This window comes from Lutjanus erythropterus, chromosome 4 (genome assembly GCF_056507025.1).
Source record: "Lutjanus erythropterus isolate fLutEry1 chromosome 4, fLutEry1.hap2, whole genome shotgun sequence".
Taxonomy (NCBI): domain Eukaryota; kingdom Metazoa; phylum Chordata; class Actinopteri; order Lutjaniformes; family Lutjanidae; genus Lutjanus; species Lutjanus erythropterus.
In genome coordinates this window covers 32,990,984-32,996,714 of record NC_139320.1, presented here as the reverse complement: position 1 = coordinate 32,996,714, position 5,731 = coordinate 32,990,984, and the positions used below count along the sequence as shown (strand labels likewise).

The 5,731-nt window shown below is 40.9% G+C and overlaps 1 long non-coding RNA gene across 1 annotated transcript; it reads left to right on the top strand.

Moving 5' to 3' along the window:
• The first annotated feature begins 2,168 nt into the window (after window positions 1-2,168).
• Window positions 2,169-5,091, top strand: LOC146328705 (uncharacterized). The gene is made up of 5 exons (XR_014769992.1): window positions 2,169-2,204; window positions 2,367-2,411; window positions 2,570-2,623; window positions 4,836-4,896; window positions 4,986-5,091. It is a non-coding gene; the product is annotated as an uncharacterized LOC146328705 (long non-coding RNA).
• Window positions 5,092-5,731: the final 640 nt, after the last annotated feature.

Genomic DNA, 5,731 nt, shown 5'->3' with positions numbered 1-5,731 from the left:
GATCACTGCCCGGACAGAAAGGAGACGAGGTACAAAAACTCACAGTAAAAGACTCTTTTCTTCTGGCCACGCCCCCTCAGTGACATCACTGCAGGTGTTTCCCTCAGACAGCTACAACAGAACACCTGCAGTGACATCACTGAAGGGGTGGGGCCAAAAAAACAGTCAGGAGAACTGAGAGAATTTACATTTTACTGTTACTGTTGAAGTCCACCAGGAGAACCCAAATGCAGAACACAGACTCAAAAAGCAGAGTGACAAAAGGGGTTTATTGCAAAAAGAGAGTGAGGCTGCGGGGGTGGGGGTGGGGGGGGGGTCCAGGGGTAGGAGGCTGAGGCGAGTGGGCTAATGGCAGGAGAGCGTGGCAGAATGACAGGCAGGCAGGCAGGTAGTGATCCTAAGGCAGCGGAAAACAGGGTAAGCATCCACAAAAAAACTTCACCATCAAAAACAAAGTAGCTCTCTATTTCTGAGACTGGCCTGGAGTATGACGGTACCACAAAAGTAGACACAACGATCTGGCGAGGACCGGAGAGGAGAGCCGGTGTTAAATACTGCAGGGTTGATTACTGGATGGATGACAGGTGAGCAGCAGGGAGCAGGTGAGATGAATGAATGTGATCAGGGATCCAGGAGGGTGAGGGAGTCGCCACGCCTACAGCACAGACACAGAGACAGACAGAGGGAGGGGCAAACAGGACAAGGACAAACACAGAAACCGGTGACACGGCCCAGGCCGTGACACTTACTTCAACATGAACTTTATCAGTCACAGTAGTGTGGTTCTGTGTGCTACTGTGTAGTACCATGTGCATCTGTGTAGTACTGTGTGTTACTGTGTGGTATTGTGTGCTACTGTTTAGTAGCAGTATTGCAGTACTGTGTGTTGTCCACAGGGGGATCAGGGCCTCCAGGGGCCTCCAGGACCATTTGAATACGTCGACCCTCCTGAAGACCTGTACATCAAAGGAGAACGGGTGGGTTCTACTGGAGTTCTACTGTGGTTCTACTGCAGTTTTACTGTAAATGTCCTAAAACTCATAGATGTAATGTATTTTCTCACCAAATTAGCTCGGGTTCTTGAACTGGTTCCGTTCAGTATTCTTTGAACCTTGATGCTTTCTAGTGAACCAGCCCAGGTTTCCATCAGGTTTCGGTGGAACCATCGTAATCAAGGCTGTGTCATTAACAGAGGGATGTTGCACAGTGACCTGTTGAATATTTGGTTCTCACTTCAGGTCAAGGAGAACCTGATATGTTATGGTTGTAACTGGAGACCAAATTTCCGGGTTCCAAACCAATTTGTTTTTGGTTGAAATAAAAATTGAAATAAAAAAAATAAGTGCATAAAATCAGAAATGAACTTGTTGCATGTATCCTTGTTCTACTTTATTTCTACCATGGTTCTGTTGTGGTTCTACAGCAGTTCTGCTGCAGTTCTACTGTAGTTCCACTGCAAATGTCCTAAAACTCTACATTTCTTCTACTGTAAATGTAATGTTTCTGTATTTTTTCACCAAATTAGCTCTGGTTCATGAAGCGGTTCTGTTCAGGAACCTTGGTATCTAATGAACCTGCCATTATAATTAAGTGTACACCGGAAGGTGTTGAACAACCTGTAGAATATGACACGCCCACTTTAGTTCTCATTTTATGTCATGAAAAACTGCTATTTTTGGTTCCAGCTTGGAACCAACTTTTCAGGTTCCAAACCGATTTATTTTTTGTGTAAAAGCTCTTTACGGTTCAAAATGAGGTTTGTGAACTGGAACAGAACAGGGTTCCATGTTGACCTATTTATGTGTCTTTGTTCCACTGTGGTCCAACTGTACTTAGTCAATTGCTGTTCTGTAGTTGGGGTTCTGTTGGTTCTAATGTTTGGTTCTGTCGGTTCTCATGTTGGGTTCTGTTGATTCTTCAGGGTCCTCCAGGTGTTAAAGGTATCTGTGGTGTTCAGGGACTGCCAGTAAGTAAGATTAAACCATTAACACAAAGTTTAGGGTCCTCCAGGGTTCCACTTCAGTCTTTGTTCTGCCTGGTTGATTTTTCATCAGATGAGAACAGAATATTATTGATCACATATTGATTATTGAGAATGTTGAACATTAAGAGCATGGAGGTGATGAGGATCTGTGTTTCAGGGTTTGGATGCTCTCCCAGGGATCAAAGGAGAGAAGGGGATTGTGGGATTTCCTGGACCCAGGGTGAGAAACCCTCCAGCTTCACATTATTAATCAGTATTGATCAGTCTGGCTGTTGTTTTACTCATCCTGATTAAAGTGTTTACATAAACTTTTTATATTCAGATGACCAATGAACCGTCAGTCTGTATGTAAACACGTGTGTGATGCGTTTGTGTGTTTCAGGGATTTACAGGGAGGACTGGGCTGCTCGGAGATAAAGGAGTCAAGGTGAATCAAAATAATGTTTAAAAAATAAGATAAAGGCTGAAATCAGCTGACAGACCTTCATTTACAGTCCAGTGGAACACTTTACCATATATATGTGTGTGTGTGTGTGTGTGTGTGTGTGTGTGTGTGTGTGTGTGTGTGTGTGTGTGTGTTTTCAGGGGATTCAAGGAAGTCCAGGTCTCCCAGGTCTGATTGGACGAGAAGGCCCTAAGGTCAGTATGTCTGTGCTGTAGTGCTGTAAATACTGTGGATCAGTCAGTTCTGATCAGACAATCAGTCGTAATCAGCTGCTGTTCGGTATAAATATGCGATCAGGAGATCAAAATTAATACTTTCTAGTCACTGATAATGAAAACCAGCTGCAACGACACGCTGATTAACCAAAAGCAGCACTTCACCCCCATCATGATTTCCTGTCTGCTCTTCAGCTGTCACTATCCAATGAAGGCAAAAAGCACAATAAATAATATTTACAAAAATGTGAAAAAATAAAAAACATTGCAATATTTGATTTCATCCATTTCATCCAGCAGTAATTTCAATGTGGATGACTCACCCAGTGTTTCCTCCACATGAACGCAGATGAACCAGACTTGTTGAGGTTGATGGCGCTTCTGTTTTGTCTGTTCTGTCTTTGTGCTTCACACAATAAAAACAATAAACAACATTTACTTCCTACATCTGAACATTAATATCTGAACTTTCTCCTCCTCACATTTTCTAAACAGACTCGTTACTTTAGTTTTAATGACTTTGAGGTGAATTATTGATCATTTTTATTTTGCATCATGGTGCGCCACCTTCCAACCTCAAGATTGATTTCAACCTAAACAGACGGAACAATAAGACATAGAAAAGACGATTCACTGGAGGGTCCATCAGAGGACATCACACAGGACACAATGAGACAAAAATGACGTAAAAGACGTAACAAGAAGAAAATAACATAAAACAAAAAACACCATAAAGACATGAAAATAAAATGAGGTAACAAGACGAGAAACAACACAACAAGATGAAACAAGATGACCACATCATAAAGGACATAATGAGACAAAAATGACATAACAAGATGTAACGAGATGAAAAGCAACCTGTACTTTTCACTTTTACTGCAGTAAACAAGTTGAATCAGTAGCTCTACTTTTACCAGAGTCTGTAAATAAGTATCTGTACTTCCACTTGAGTAAAGAATATGTGCACTTTTGCCCCCTCTGTTGGCCGTTGTGGTTCATAGATCGATCAATCAATCAATCAAACTTTATGTATATAGCACTTTTCATACAAACAGAGTGCAACACAAAGTGCTTCACACAATAAAAACAATAAAAAACACACACACACAAAGCAAAGACTTCTAGAGGGTTCATAAAAACAAGTCTGATAGATAAGTAGGACTAAGACCATTAAGATGATCAGTAAAAAACATAATCAGGGCATCCCTGGCAAAAACAATGGGCCTCATGCAAGAACCACTCACACGAACAGATTTGTTCTTGACTGGTGTGTTCGAATGATTTAAGAGACCCTGTGGCGTTCACCAATTTTCTCCTTTCTATACAAACTGAAGTTTTTCACTAATGACTAAATATTTCATTAGTTTGAAGACATTTTGACTTTGAAAAATAAACAGGCGAACATCCTCACTTATTCTGTCCTCTGTCTCCATGATGAAAACTTCCCCTTAACCCCCTCCTCTCACTGCAGTCTTTGGTCGCCCCTGACTGTGGCGAGTCAGGGTTTTTTCTCTTTAGTAATTTTCATTTCAGTGACAGTCCGATCCTCAGGTAACACAACATTAACATCACTCGCATTTCCCGTTTCTTTGCTTTAGCAGGTCTTTTAATTCCACTGCTGATGCTGTTAAAATGACAGAATTTCCTTTTCGGTTTTCTCTGAAAGCAGAACGTCAAACTGTAAACTTGTAAAGTTCTTATTTTTTCTCTTCGGTGCCATTTTCATGAATGAATACTTCCTGACACATGGAGCAGGAAGTGCAGCCTTATATGGTATTATTGGAGCATTGATTATGCTGATTTTCAAGTCTCATGCACACGCACTCAGGTGGATCATGTACACATCATGGTTTTCTGAAGTTATGAGCATTTGTTGACTCTGATGTTGTGTTCGTAAGAGCTCTTCATATGAAAAAAAGTAAAAGAAATTTAAAATAAGAATACAAAAATTTTCTTGCACGAGGCCCGTTGTCACTATCGCTGCTGACCAATCATGTGCAGGTAAATACAGGAAGCAACTGCAGCATGAAGTGACTCACCTGTAACACTGACACCTGAACTGTTTGACTGCAGTGTTTTATTCTTTGTAGTGAAACATCTGACTTGTGTTTAAAGTCGAGGATACCAACCAATCAGAGGAGCTACTGTGTGTTTACTGTCTGTAATGAGTTTGTCTGTCTGTTCCCAGGGCATGATGGGAGAGGCAGGTCCTAAAGGTCTCCCCCAGCACGCAGACATCACACACACAGGTACAGATCAGACTGTTATGATGTCATCAGTCTAGTCTGATGTCATCACTGTGGAATATGATGTCAGCTGACTGCCTCCTGTCTTCCAGGTGACGTTGGAGACCCTGGGCCCTCTGGACTGAGGGGTCTTCCAGGAGATATGGGACTGATGGGAGTTCACGGCCCCCCAGGAGCCCCCGGCAGAGCCATACCTGGTCAGTACCTGCAGTGCACACTGGGAGTGGGGAAAAAAAATTATTCTCTCAAGTATCGTGATTCTGTTTTTTTTTTTTTTGTTTGTTTGTTGTGTTTTACGATTTCTGAATAGATTTTTTACACTAAAAAATCGATCAACTTTAGACTAAAAGGTGCACAGTATTCATGTTTTTATATTTATTTTAGTTTTTATAAATGTAAATTTAATTTAAACAATTAAAATATTTAAATAGTGGCCTAGTCTTCTGCAAAAATACAGACAGACTTTTGCTTTGAATGCAGACAATATCTGACATCTAAAATAAAATAAAAAACATTACTAGATATTAGAGCAGTAATGTGATTACTCTGAGGTGTGCTGGTATTGGAGATACAGTGGGTTAATAACAGTGGTGGCCGATCAGTTTTTCTCCAGGCTGTGTTTCGTCTCCAGTGGAGGAATGTAACTAAGTAAATTTATTCAAGTACAGTTCTACATAACTTTTTTACTCCACTTTATTTACCTGACAGGCACAGCCACAAGGAAGCATTTTACTGCACAGTGGTTACTTTTACTTTTCATACTGATATAATACTTCAGGACTACAGGACTTTAACTTGTAGTGGAGTATTTTTACATTGTGGTATTAGTGTTTTTGCT